Genomic DNA, 15,548 nt, shown 5'->3' with positions numbered 1-15,548 from the left:
ATTATGTGATCCCGGTTCAAAAAACACAAAAAGAACATTTTGTTATTATTTAATTATATGAGCCCCCCCCCCCCCCCCCCCTCTCTCTCTCTCTCTCTCTCTCTCTCTCTCTCTCTCTATATATATATATACATATATATATATATATATATATATATATATATATATATATATATTCAATCAGGAGTGAAAATACAAACACATAAGCATGCTGTTATTGACTTAAGGTCCTACAAAATCATTTTTGATAGTATTATGATAAGAATTTAAGGAGCAAATTCACTGCTTTTCCTCTCTGCACGTTTCTTTGACTTTGAGTGTATGTCATATATGGTCTTATTGTATTTCACTTACTTTTTTCCCTGGCTGCCAATAAAGTTGCCTCCCCCTCCTCCTGCTCAGAAATTGTTTGTTATTGGCCTGTTGCATTTTTGAGCATTGTGTCTATTGACCTGATCCTTTGATTGAATTAAGGGTCCTGTGTGGAAAAAAATCCATCTGTATGGCTCATACCAGACAGCTGATATTTCTACCCAAAGCGCTGGTCGCTGGGAGAAGGACTGCAGGATTCTGGACATGTCATATGATCTTAAATTACAGCAGGAGTGTGATGTGACTAAGAATGAGGTTTTGTTAAGGTTTCAAAATGTATAGAAGTGACAAATTCAAAAGCAAAATCTGTGTAGGTAATGTTGACTACTTCAGTATTTGGTCAGAAATTAAAGATGAGAATAAACAGCGAGGGAAGCCAAGAGATAAAGGAGCAATGAAAGATAGAGACGACAATAGATTGAGAGTGCAACTGAAAGGCAAGAAAGGGAGACAGTAATGATCCCGTGTGCTCACTGGTCTAAGCACTGGGGTAATACAGTACAGACCATTTTTAATGTTTTTGAATGAAGTTTCTTCTGCTCATCAAGCCTGCATTTATTTGATCAAAAATACAGAAAAAAATATAATATTGTGAAATATTATTACAACTTAAAATAATAGTTTTCTATTTAAATATACTTTAAAAAAATAATTTATTCCTGTGATGCAAAGCTGAATTTTCAGCATCATTACTCCAGCCTTCAGTGTCACATGTAACATCCAGTCTATCACATGATCATTTAGAAATCATCCTAATGTTCTGATTTATTATGAGTGTTGGAAACAGTTCTGCTGTCTAATACTTATGATGAATAAAAGGTTAAAAAGAACTGCATTTATTCAAAATAATAATAAAAATTCTAATAATATATTTTCTTTACTATCACTTTTTATCAATTTAACACATCCTTGCTGAATAAAAGTATTGATTTTATTTAAAAAAAAGAAAAAAAAATGACTGACCCCAAATTACTGACCAATAGTGTATATTGTTATCACAAAATATTTATATTTTAAAAACATAGCTTATTTTCTTTTCTTTTTTACTTTTTATTCATCAAAGTATCCTACGAAAGTATCACATGTTCTGAAAAAATATTAAGCAGCAGAACTGTTTCCAACTTTGATAATGAATCATCATATTAGAATGATTTCTAAAGGATCATGTGATAATGATCCTAAAAATTCAGCTTTGCATCACAGAAATAAATGATAATTTAAAGTATAATAAATTTAAAAACAATTATTTTAAATTGTAATAATATATCACAATATTATATTTTTTTCTGTATTTTTGATCAAATAAATGCAGGCTTGATGAACAGAAGAAACTTCATTCAAAAACATTAAAAACAGTAATGTTTCCAAACTTTTGGTCTGTACTATATATGACCTGATGATGTTTTCATTGCCATTGATGGGTTCAATAAAGGAAGCGTAATTGAAAATCTGACATTAATTGGTAGGGGACTGCATGCGTTCAAACTGCTGTTTCATACAATGATCTAATGATCTTTTCCACTAATTCATTGGACACACATTCCTGTATGTTCACAGTCCTCCGGTAACTGAATTTGGCAAAACCCTGTTTTAACCCTGAATGTTGCATGTGTTTAAATTCATCTTCAAAACATGGATTAAGATACTTTTGATGGCCCTCCCATAGACAGCAAGGGGACTACCATGATCAAGGCATGGAAACATAGTAAGAACATCGATAAAATGGTCCATGTGACATCAGTATTTCAACCGTAATTTTATGAAGCTATGAGAATAGCTTTTTTTGTGCAAAGAAAACAAAAATAACAACTTTATTCTACAATTCTTCTCCCATGAGTCACTAGGGCACCACTTTGGAGTATCACGACGCATGCGCGTGCTTTAGATCTCACGATATGTGCGCATGATGCTGCTGACGCAGAACACACATGCGCTGCGCCTTGTTTATGTGCAGAGGATGATACTCTCCAAAATGGAGACAGGGGGTGACTTGGGAGAGAAAATTGTTCATCAAAACAATTTCATCAAAAAATGTTACATCTGTTGTTTTTACAGCCGATGAAAAATACAATTATGAATGTTGGACAATTAATATATAACAGGAATATAACGCTTTTTGTAGTATTGACTTGTATTTCTGAAAGTCTGTTAAAGGAAGAATGTAAAAAAAAAAAAAAAATATATATATATATATATATATATATATATATTTTTTTTTTTTATGTTAAAAACAAACAAATACGTACAGCCACTTTCTCCAAATGTTTTAATTATTTAATTATGACACAGCGATGCATCATGTTCTAATCTAGACAATCATGTTTGTAGTGTGTTCAAGTGGATTAAAACATACAAGTCATGGCCAAACGTTTTGGCAGTGACATACATTTTGTGTTTCGCAAAGTTTGCTGCTTCAGTATTTGTAGATTATTTCTCCAAATATTTATATGTTAAACTGAAAAACAATGATAAGCATATCATAAGTTTTAAAGGCTTTTATTGGCAAAAAATATAATGATATAATATTAACAGTGTTCTGTGCTTCTGGGCCATATCCTGACTGATGGAGATCTATTCTTGCCCGATTAGTTCACGGAGTTGATCACAATTTGTGGGCTTCTGCTCATCCACTTGCCTTTTGAGAAGTGACCACAGGTTCTCTATGGGATTGAGATGAGATGGGGTGAGCAGCCTGGCCATGGATCCAAAATTTCAATGTAATAATCTTCAAGCCACTTCATCACTCTAGCTTTATGACTTAGTTGTGTTAAATGCACCAAATTGCTCATGGATCATTGGAAGAAGTCGCTCTTGCAGGACGTTTTTGATACCATTCTTTATTCATGTTTTGGGCAGAATTATGAGAGAGACCACTCCCTTGGTTTAAAAGCAACCCCAAGTTGTGGCCTAGTGGTTAGAGAGTATGACTCCTAACCCTAAAGTTGTGGGTTTGAGTCTCGGGCTGGCAATACCATGACTTAGGTGCCCTTGAGCAAGGCACTGAACCCCCAACTGGTCCCGGCACCCCAGCATAAATGGCTGCCCACTGCTCCAGGTGTGTGTTCACGGTGTGTGTGTGTGTGTGTGTGTGTTCACTGGTGTGTGTGTGCACTTTGGATGGGTTAAATGCAGAGCATGAATTCTGAGTGTGGGTCACCATACTTGGCTGTATGTCACATCACTTTTTATTTTTTTCACTTTCAAACACGGATGGTCTCAGGACGCTTCGCTGTTGGCACGTCACAGGACTCATGGTAGTGTTTTCTTCTCTGAACAATCGATTTTCCAGGAGTCCCAAACAGTAGGAAGGGAGTTTCATCAGAGAAAATAACTTTGAACCAGTCTTCTGTCCAATCCTTGTACTTCATGCAGAATTTTCAGTCTGTCCTTGACGTTTTTCATGGAAAGAAGTGGCTTCCTTGCTGCCCTTCTTGACACCAGGCCTTTGTCCAAAAGTCTTGGCCTCACTGTGCGTGCAGATGCTCTCACACCAATCTGCTGCCGTTCCTGAGCAAGATCTTCACTGCTGGAGACGTGATTTCAGCTGACTCCTCATTTGATCACTCCACATAATAATATAGAAACAATGTGAATGAACACCTCAACAGCTTAAACAGCAAACTTTGCAAAATACAAAATGTATGTCAATGCCAAAACCGTTGGCCATGACTGTATATTTCAGACCTAGTGGAGTAATAGTAAATGATAATAATAAATAATTGTAAATGTGTAAAGTTGCATAAACTCATTACTTGGTGTCATATCCATATAAATAATTATTATGGTTTCTATGGCTAGGACCTACAGTTCCTAAAAGGATTTAAGTTTACTACTGGACTAAAAACAGTTAAATTAGCAGTTAAAAACAGTTAAAAACAAGTTAGCAGGTGCATAAGACAGCGATACGCCCCACTTCAAAAAACGCAATATTTTTACACTTTTGTGAATAAACTGTCAGGGTCTTTGGGAAAACGATGAAAGGGAAGATTTTCACACTGATTTTGCCATGGATTGCCCAACATTGCATCCTTTTATTCCAATTTGACTTCTCTTTCGTTGTTATTTTGTCTGTTTCTGTGTATCTGTGCTGTTATTCAGTTGGAAATTTCATTCCAAAATGGCGCCTGTGCAAACGAATCGCCACCTAGAGACTTTTACTCAAAAAGCATCAGCGTTTCGCCTCTTGGTCTTCTATACTCTTTGCAGTCATTATAGATATGGTGAAATGAAAATAAGACCAATCGGCCCAATCGCCACAGATTATCATCAAGCAAAGAAGGGGTTCGGAAAAATGAATCGTTGAAACATGTGGGAGTCGTTGAGCAAGTAAAGTAAAAAATAAATGCATATTTATTTAATTGGAAAATGAAAGTGTTTTTTCACCTTGCATCTATATCAGCCTGTAGTTGGGGACTCCCAAAACCAAAATATGAACCTTTCATAACCCATAATAGGGGCACTTTAAAATTTAATTAGCCAGCATCATTACTCCAGTCTTCAGTGTTACATGATCCTTCAGAAATCATTCTAATATGATGATTTGCTGCTTAAGAAACACTTATTATTATTAGCAATGTTGTAAACAGTTGTGCTGCATAATATTTTGAGAAAACAAACGCTTGAAAGGTAATGTATGTAATATTTATATATAAATAAGCAATATACCAAGTGATGCCAAATCCTAAGAGAACTCCTCCTAATAATTTGATTGATTTGACCAAGACCTTTAGAGCAAGACACTTATGATGAGTGCAAAAGTAAAGTAAAGAAGTAATGGAGTGATGCATAGGACACAAGTGATGCATGTTTATTTGGCCTTTGATCTGTGTGCTGTTGGGAGCCCAGCGCTGAGAGAGAGAGAGAGAGAGAGAGAGAGAGAGAGCAAGAGGACTCATATCCCCACCTACTGAAGATTACGCACTAACCAGCCGCACTAGAAAAGGTCTCAAATGGATTCTCTTGCATTCATGTTTGTCATGGCAACCAAATAAAGTGCACAAGACAAAAAAGATTGGAAACTCTTAAGCACTAATGGCTGAAAAGCTAAGAAATAAATAAATAAATGAGAAAAAAATACAGAGCTCAAGAAGAACAAATGTGCTCACTTTTAGTGCTCATGGAACTTTTTAGTCTCTTAAAAAATAATAATAATAATTTAAAAAAATGTGTATGACAAGAAAGCAGAATTAACATTATATACACACACCATCCTAATGTCTTTGAATGCTTCCCTGCATCCTTCCTGACTGCTGCCTTATCAAAGAGCTCCTTTCAGAGGAGAGCAGAGCAGTGCTGAGGTATAGAGAATAGCCAGAGACAGACTCAGGCACAGTTTGGCTTTTGTCAGAGTTGATTTGAAGTCACAACTCACATTGACTGCTTGTGCTAAATGTTGTGCTTATTAGACAAGCATGTACATAATAAAATAAACACAACAGAAGTTTAGATGCAAAGGAAAGAGCACAAATTAAACATATCAGTTAAGGTCAGTAAGACACAAACAGGGTCTCTGAATAGCGCAATGGAGAATGCAAATTAAATCCTCTTGATTTCATTTCTAAAGGGAAATAAAATGCTTTCATTTTATGAATAAATGTACATTAAATTTACTCACAAATACACTTGAAATTTAGGGCTTTTATAATAATAACTTAACACTCATAGAGTTATTTTCCACAGAGAACTGCAAAAATCAAGAGGGATGTGGTCACTGAGGGGGTTATCTATACAGTATCTGAGACAGTTTGAGCATTTGTGTATATGCACATAATTGGATGTTTGTGTAAAGGCAACTCTAAATGAAAGCAAGACTGAATAAGAACGACTTCCTTGACCCAGGCAGAATATATGGCAGCCGCCAGTAAGCACCAACACATTTAGCCTGTCAAAGCGAGACAATTTTGCCCGAGCTGAAAGATTTTTACAGTTTGAAAGACACTCTATGTGCAGGGCACACTTTTTAAAATAGAAAACTAAATGTAAGGCATTAGCACTGTACTGCCTCCATGCTCCCTTTGCGCTTTAAAATGGATAGACAAATTGATGAAAGTGATGGGGAAGACAAGCTGGCCTCACCTCCTGCACTCTGGTAAGGCCCAGTGTGGGTAACACATCCTCTAACTGTTCATTCTCCTCTGCTCAATCCACAGACACTCGCACAGAGCAAAACACAGTGTGGTTAGGAGAGAACAATACTGTCTTGAAGACCCTACAGTCAGCATATACCCTTTCAAAATTTGTGATTGGTATAATATTTAGATATTTTACAGAGACTGAGCAATGTCGTTGCTCAGTTTTTCTAGATTTGTTTTAATCATGTAATAGAATTGAACAATCAATTGCTACGCACATGTATTGGCCATGACTTGATTAAAAATACAAATACAAAAATTAGACTAGTAAAGAAAACGTGGTACTTATTAAAATAATACCCCCTTTATTTAAATATATGAACACAGGAAACTGCTTTTAACAGGTTAATGTATCGTTTCCCATTCCATGACTAGTAAAATAATGGCAACTTTGAACACAGGTGCGCTGCGTCTTTTTCTTGTGTGACAGGTGTCAGTGTTAAGACGCAATACTGCCACCTGGGAGCTCAACCAGGAACTGGAGCTAGAGTATTTGCATGTCGTGTTATAAGAAGTGTCCTGTTCATTGGTTATCACCAATACCGGTATATCGTCACACCCTTAATTAACACAATGTCGATATTTCATTATTTGAATATCACCATTATCATCAATACCAGTGCATCGTGACACCCCCAGAAGCCATATGATGGCTTGAGAGTTTATGAGAGTGATTTCCAATTTGTCATTTAATTATTTTGGTATACATTTTTTTCATTAAATCAGTTAGTATGGTTCACAAAAATGATCTTAATTCATCTTATAATTGATTCTCGAGTTCAATTAACTGACTCAGAGATCACAGCCCACTTAAGTCAGAAAATAAGTTAAAGGGATCAAATTTATGGTACATTTGATGGTACTTTTTCCAACAGTTTGAATTTCATTCTATTGAAAAGAGTGACCAGTATATTACTCCGTAATGTCATTTTTAGAAAGAAAGTCACATGAGTTTGAAACACCATAATGACTCAGTTCTGAGTGAAATATATGTTTGATGCATGCTGCTCTGCATGGCATGTGATACATTTGCCCTCAACTCTATCAATGTCTCTCCAAATGTATGTTTTTCATCTTCAATTTTCTCATTTTTCTTTCTTTATCCTCAACTGTCCTAAACAGATTCCATGTACTGTACATACAATATACACTGCTACTGGCAAATAATTTATTCATTACAACTATGCATCCTTTAAAAGCCACATTGATTGTGAAGCTGGACCTCATCTGAGGAGGTCAAGGTTCTGGTTTTCACATCAGGATTACACCAATTATGTTTCTTACACACTTACTTTCAAAGGCTGGGCGGTGTACATATACTCGTATTGGTTTCATCTAAAAGGTTTATTCAAAGGGTGCATGCTGCTTTTGTCATTTTTTTCCCCTTTGTTGAAGAAACACCAAGGCTACAGACAACAGAGTCTCTATGTGCACTAATGAGTCACTGGGATGAGCCAAAAGAATGGATAAATAAAAATAACATTGCCATCTCTTTGTCCATCAATGTTTCTCTCCTTCTCTGCAAAGCCATCCCCCACCCCACACTCCACAGTCCTGCTGGCAAGGGAATGTGGAGCTGTCACTGGGTTCCTCTGGTATGACATCCCTCTGGTTAAACTTGCCTAGAGGGTAGTGGTGGATAGTGACAGTGCTGTTAGTCATGATTATCGCCACTTTCCCTAGACTCAGTGTTAATTCGTACAGTTCTGTGTCAGTTTGGTCCATTTACAATGGAAATTTTTAAAAGACAGTCAAGAAAAATAGTGAAAATGTGTCTCAAAATGTTACAGACCAAATAATTTTTTTTCGGTGTATACATTTATTAAATTATAAAATGTGAAATATACATTTTGAAATTATTAGAGAGTAAGATTCAGATTCCAGATTTTCAAATAGTCCCTAATAAACCATACATCAATGGAAAGCATATTTATTAATCTTTCAGATGATGTATAAGTCTAAATTTCGAAAAATTGACACATAGGACTGGTTTTGTGGTCCAGGGTCACATATAAACACACACACAACACACACACACTTTTTAAAAATGCATTTTAATTACTCTTTAAACGCACACACACACGAAGTCCAAAAAGAGCCCAATGTTAATATATTTTAATATACATATTAAAGGTATTTTCCATATTGCTTTTAACAGGTGTTTCAGCTGCATTTTGAATTATCCGTTGCATTGTGTTTGGTTTAAGAGTTGAAAGAAATATACATAATCTTAAATAATGTACTATTAATATTCTGGCAAGTCATTATGCATTTTTCAACTATTTTTTCCCTTTTCATTGTATGTGCCATGATTTGCAATATAACATTTTTGCCATATATAGCAAATGCAATATTGCAATGTGCCCAAAATGGCAAATATATGCTACAGCGCTTTATGAAATAACATATTTGACAGGTCTCTTGTTGAACAGACCTGTAGGAGGACATGGAAGTTAAAGACTTGAAATTCCTCCATTACTTATTACAGTCAATGTCAACCGATTCACGGAGAGAGAGAGAAAAGCCATTGAGGATCTTTATTCACTGAAAGGGACACAACTGAATATACCCTCTTTGAACAGTCAGTCTCTAAAGTTCAGAGATATGAGAACAGTTTTCTCTATTGCCCACTTCTTTTCATGTCAGACAATCCGCACCTTTGCAATGTGAAGACAGCTGTCAAAATATATCTTTAAAGAAATAAATTAATAAATGAAAACTTTCCTGAGTATGTTTTTCTATTCCTCCCTCCTTTTATCTGACCCTGGGGAGGAATTGCAGGATGGTTCCTGTCATCGAGGCGTGGGGAAACAGAGGCTGTCAGACTTCAGGCAGGATCCCAGCTGGGGTGCACTATGCTTGGCCTGGCCCCCACAGAGGGGATATTCTAGAAGAATCCCATCTCTCCGGGGAGGGGAGTGAGGCGCACAGACCCAGAGGGAGAACAGGGAGAGATGGGTAGGCATTCTTAAAGTGAAATCAGCCACACATTCAGACAGGATCCGGTTGACCTAAACTCCCCTCTGTCTTGCCACATGCTCCATCATTCCTTCAGATGTGAAATAAAATTAAGCTTAAGGTCTGTTTCACACATACAGTGTCTGTGGCGTGTGAGCAAGCTTGCCATGTGCTTTCCCACTGCCTGTATTTCTCACACTTCAGCACTAGACATAATATAAAGTCGTTTCTAGGTTACTGCAATTTTTATTGTAGTATTGGTCATAAATGAAAAAGAAGTATATTTTCAACATTCTTTCTACAGTACATATATTTGACACATTTACAGCAAGTAATGCATGCATTTTTATTTATTTATTTTTAGGTAGAAACATGGCTTGTTAAATTGCTTTTGTTAAATTGTTTTTATTTACACACAGTTAGCTCCAGTCCAAGATCTTTGATCTACATTCCGCACTTGGACTTTTTGAAATGTTCAATTCAGTAAAAATTTCCCACTGTGAAAACTTGCTTTACATAAAATATGTTGGGGCGATCAGATTTTTTGCATTGTTTCACATATGAAACAAACAGCATTATAAGTAAAAACAATGGGCCCTATCATACACCCGGCGAGGGCGCAGCACAAGTGTTTTCTGCTAGTTTCAGCCTGATGCAGTTGTCATTTCCCTTCCTGTGCTGCTTTGTTTAGAAGGTGTTGTAAAGAGGTGTGTTAAGGCGCATTGTTGGCGCATTGATATTTTGAGGAACTGAAAATAGACTGTGCCATAGACCAACTCAAACCCGGTCAAAAGTCTGGAGCAATATTTTTTCTTTGTTATTTAGAGAGCGTGCAAGAAAAATATGTGCCTATAGGCGGGTGAACAACACGAGTATTTTGCTTATTACTCATACAGGGATGCGCAGCAGCACATAAACATTTTTAAAAATGATAAATTACATTCCACCATGTGAATAGCGAACCCACCATGGTGCGAGCGCAACTAAATTGTAAATGGGATGGGAGACTTGGATGATTGGTTTATGGCACGTTACACCCAAAAAACACCCATTACTCATTAAGAGAATAGGGACAACCCGTTAAAACCATGCGCCCGGGTGTGCCGACCATTTTCCCGTCATTAAACTAGCAAAAGTGGATTCGTACACGCCCTGAGTGCACCTGCGCTGTGCACTTTAGACCATGTGCTTAGATCGTAAAAATAGAGCCCGATGTCTGTAAACCATCAAGACGATTCCACTCCTGAAAAGTGATTTGTCATACAAAAAAATTAAGGATAAGAGACACTAAAGTAACTTTCCAAAACAAGAGATGATGTAGAGCAACTTTATTTAGCATAATTATTCCTATGAGGAATATGATATTTTAATGCACTGCTTTTAAAAACAACATCCCCTGTTCATTTAGCAAACACTTTTACCCAAAACGACGGAAAATGGCCAAAACAAGTAAAGCAAGACTGACACCATTGTCATAACAGAGCTTTTTTTCTATATGCCAGAAGAACACATTAGCATCCAACTGGTTTCATTTAACATACTGTATAATGGATACAGCACAACCCTGACACTACTAATAACCAACACTATTAAGCCATTACACTAAATGGCAGCTTTTCTATCAGTAATGTCTATATTTGAGCTCTAAAGATGGTAATCTTCAAATACTTTCTACACAATCCAGCTACAAGCAGTCTAGCAGACGTATTTAATGTGCTACTCAGCATGCCCAAATCCTTTGAAACAGGTATTTCTGCACTACTATGGACTCTGATAGCCGTGCATGCATTAATATGTATGTATTCAAATGATAGCTACAATGCCTTGTGGTGATGTCAGTAGTGAAATGTTTGCGGAGTTGTATAATAGCATTTCCAAGACTGTTTCACAAATGACCACACACAGGAGAAAACAGGCATTATATTATGCTGCAATATTAGTTGTGTATTTGTTCTGGCCCTCAGGACAGAGACAAGGGAAGAGCTCTCGACAGCAGAGATGCGCGGAAACCCCGAGTGAGCTAAAATATACTTTTATCCAAAAGCATACACACGTACAAACAAGACACATTAATAATGCTTATGAAAAGAAAGAAAGAAAGAAAGAAAAAGAAAAAAAAGAAAGAAAGGAAGAAAGAAAACAAATCATGAGAACCATTGAAGGTAAGAGAAGAAATCACAGCTTGATAAGGCAGCAAGCGCTGCGAGTCTGAATTTGCCTGAGAGCATTCTCTCCTCTACACATGTATACATCATCTTGAAGCCTTCTAAGAAGCAGCTCCCCTGCCATGAAGTTTCAGCAATGTGTCATACAAAGTGAAGCTCTGCGCTGCATCTCATATGCAGGCATTTTGGGGACTGCCTTTTTCAGCACTAAGAACACACAGTCTTACTTTACCCTGGCATCGCCTTCTCTTTCTCGCTCTTACAGTTTCACTCCTGGGCATTGCTCTGTCCGTTTACATATCAATGAGAAATGAACAGCTATTTTCTTTTAATCATGAGGAGAGCGACATCCAATGGGAGCGAACAGGACAGCTGTGGATATTTCTGGGAGGGTCAGAGGAGGCTGACTTTTTCCTCCTATAACAGCCAATTGGTAATGAGATGAGATTATTAACATGCTCCATATTAAGTTTAGGGACGTCCTTTGGTCAACTGGAGCAGGGCTGAATAAATGTTTGAGTGTATTATGATGACATGCAGAGTGAATGAGGTTGACTCATAAATAGGGATTTGAATCCTGAAGAATTTAATGATTCTGGTTCAGTTTTAGTACTTTTAAGGAATAAATATTTGGCGGTAAGAAATAAATGAAATTCCATTGCCAGATGATTAGACAATTTCAATAATAAATCAACTGAAAACAAGGCTCCAGCATCCGTGCGTCCCTACAGAGCATAAGTGGTTTGGAGAAGGAATACATGGATGAGTGAATTGAAAACAATAATACACTGCATAATACATAGACGTTCAAAGACTTTTCACATTCTTTTTAATTTCAGCAGCTAATACTTAGCCATTCATATATATTTAACACCAAATAGGTCTACTAAACATATTATGATGATATTCACAGTGTAATAGTGAACAGTGAACAGTGTACTTAGCACAAGCTGATTGGTTCATAGTGCATATGCAGCCAAACGTACTACTTTATGTATAAATGGATTGTCAGCATTCACTAGATCGGGTCGCACCACACTTTTAGAGTTCCTCTGAAACCCTCCACCTCCCCAGCTCCACCTGTGTAGATTTGCAACAAGTTATTTTGTATTCTATTTGTGCAACAGTAGTATGCATCTTAAATACTCACAGCACTGTATTGGCATATGCATTGGCAGTAGCAAGTTCCTGTACTTGCTTTGCAGGAGCAGCAATAATCTACAACAACAGCAGCAGCAGATCTATTTCTTCAAGACCAAATACTATAACATTGTCATATCCATTACCATGCTAAAACCTTCAGTGAGTTGTCATCAGAGAAATACTGATAAAATACATTATCAGTAACACTTTATTTTACAGTTACACCTATTAGTTGCTTATTAGCATGCATATTACTAGAATATTTGCCATGTATTAGTGCTAATTAAGCACATATTAATGCCTTATTCTACATGACCTTATACTACATCTCTAATCCTACCCAATACCTAGACTTAGCAACTACCTTAACTAACTAGAGAAAAGTCATGGTTAATATTTAACAAGTGTTATCTATTCTAAAGTGTTACCTATATATCTATATTTAAATTTAGCAGTCAGTAACTATACTGAATTATGTTAGGTGAAAGTGCAACGTTTCTGATTTACTGAAAAGAACGAGCTCTGATGTTTTGTGACATATTGCATAGAAAATTGTGCAAGATTCGGTTTACTATGTTTGGAACAACTTTGGTTTTCTTCGTAACCATTTATAATGTTGGCAAGTGTATGATACTTAGTTTATTTTAAATATGTTACAAATAAAAATAAAAAAGTATAGTGTATTCTAGTCTAGAAGAATCCCATCTCTCACAAAACTGGGCATAATTTAGAAATTTCAACCTAGGCCAGATTTATTTGTTGTCAGGTTGATCTTGTGGTTGTCAGATTTTTGCACAACAGTGGAACCGAGTGGCTTTCTCTACTCTACTGCCAGCAAACTGTTCATTTATTAGCCTTCTAACAGTGAGGACTATTCTGTGACTGTGTGTGTGCTCTTGCTTTTGTGACATATCAGGACACAACTCTGTATAATGACATGGGTATGACACAGGTATTACAAGGGGGTGACTTATGAGGACATAACCCATGTCCCCATTTTTCAAATGCTTATAAATCATACAGAATGAGTTTTTTTGAGAAAGTAAAAATGCACAAAGTTTCCTGTGAGGGTTAGGGTTAGGTGTAGGGTTGGTGTAGGGCCATAGAATATACAGTTTGTACAGTATGAAAACCATTACACCTATGGGATGTCCCCACTTTTTACAAAAACAAACATGTGTGTGTGTGTGTGTGTGAGAGAGAGAGACAGAGAGGGAGACAGAGAGAGAGAGAGAGATATTATATTATATTATAATGATATTACATTGATTCTACTTATAGCAAACAAATGCCTAATTGTACTTTGTGAGTCTTACAATACAGCCAATTCCCAAACATTTCACCTAAGCTAATTAGGCAAAAGAAAAAATCGTTGTTATCAACAGCCTTGTAGCTAAGTCTTGATCTCTTTGGCTGATTCAAGATCCTGGCAACAAATCCACATGCTTTCAACAATAGCTAACTTTCTTTAATTTAATTGCCTTGCTTTGGTTGTTTTCTCTGTTAACAACTTTCAGTTTTTTTCTCACATTAGCGATCAAGCCATATACACCCTCTTGTGAGGTAAAGACTCATGCACGGATGGCATGAAGCATGGGGGTGTTGCGACGGAAAGCCATTGATTCAAAAGACATTATATTTGGGGTGAGTTTTTCTGTGAGTCAGGAACATGTTATATAGCAGATAGAAAGATGCCAAAATCATGTCAAACACAGAAAAGCACAGCGGACTTGAGTTTTGCCTTCATATTCTATAAATGACAATGAAAAAACTGAGAAAGCTGCTATGAGTCATGCTGATGAGTAGTTTCATGGTCTCCAGACTGATGCTGCATGAAGTTATTAATCTGATGAACTATGAAAATGCATTAATAATTATTTTACTCTTCTGTCGAAGACACTTTGTCTATGAAATTGGAGTCAATCAAATGGTTTGAAATTTGTTTTTGGAAAATGAGGAATAAATAGGAAATAAATTTAATTTGCTCTTGATGGCAGTAAACAAAAGAGTAGAGAGAGTCATCAGGGATTTATATTTGATCTCTCGTCTCATTTATTATTAAAGTTGTTTAACCCTAGTGCTGTAGAGAGAGGGAGAAAAATGGGATAAATCCTGTTTCGAAATGAAAGAATGAGGGAATGGTGATTTTTTTTTCATATTATCCACAATATACCTAAGTGCCTACACATATACAGAATTTATTGGATCATCTGAAGTAAAAAAAAAAAAAGAAGAAGAAGAGCAGAAAAATCACTGCAGACAATGACAAACAAAGGTTTTTATATGTTTAACTTCAGGTGATGATCCAGGTACTGTATATTAAATAGTGCGTATCAGAAATATCTATATTACAATCCTGTCAGTTTTTATAGTGACAGCTTTAAATTGTAGAACACTAAGCTTTAAATAAAATAAAAAAGGGGGTAGGTTGTCATCTTGCAACTTGGCAGAGGAAGCAAACATAAGACAAAGGCCTCAGCTGCTCAGTCTATTCATTATCTGAGAAAAGTGCACACAGAACTATATTTTATGCTAAGAAGTACTGTTGGTAATGCTGAGTTAATATTATTCAGCTTTAAACACAGACAATGCTTGAGAAAATGCCAAAACCTTCCTTAGAGCAAACACTAGAAAGCAGGATGCTCCAGTGTTGGAGAAAACATTACACTAGTTTTCTCAAAAAACTGTCCAAGACACTCATGTCGACGTCTTGATGTTGACTGAAGGAAAATCGAACCTACTTCAGTTTGGATGTCTCTATACAACCTTTTGCTTTATA

The sequence above is a fragment of the Carassius carassius genome, chromosome 1 (assembly GCF_963082965.1).
Source record: "Carassius carassius chromosome 1, fCarCar2.1, whole genome shotgun sequence".
Lineage (NCBI taxonomy): Eukaryota > Metazoa > Chordata > Actinopteri > Cypriniformes > Cyprinidae > Carassius > Carassius carassius.
The sequence above is the reverse complement of the archived record's forward strand: the minus strand, read 5'-3'. Positions refer to the sequence as shown.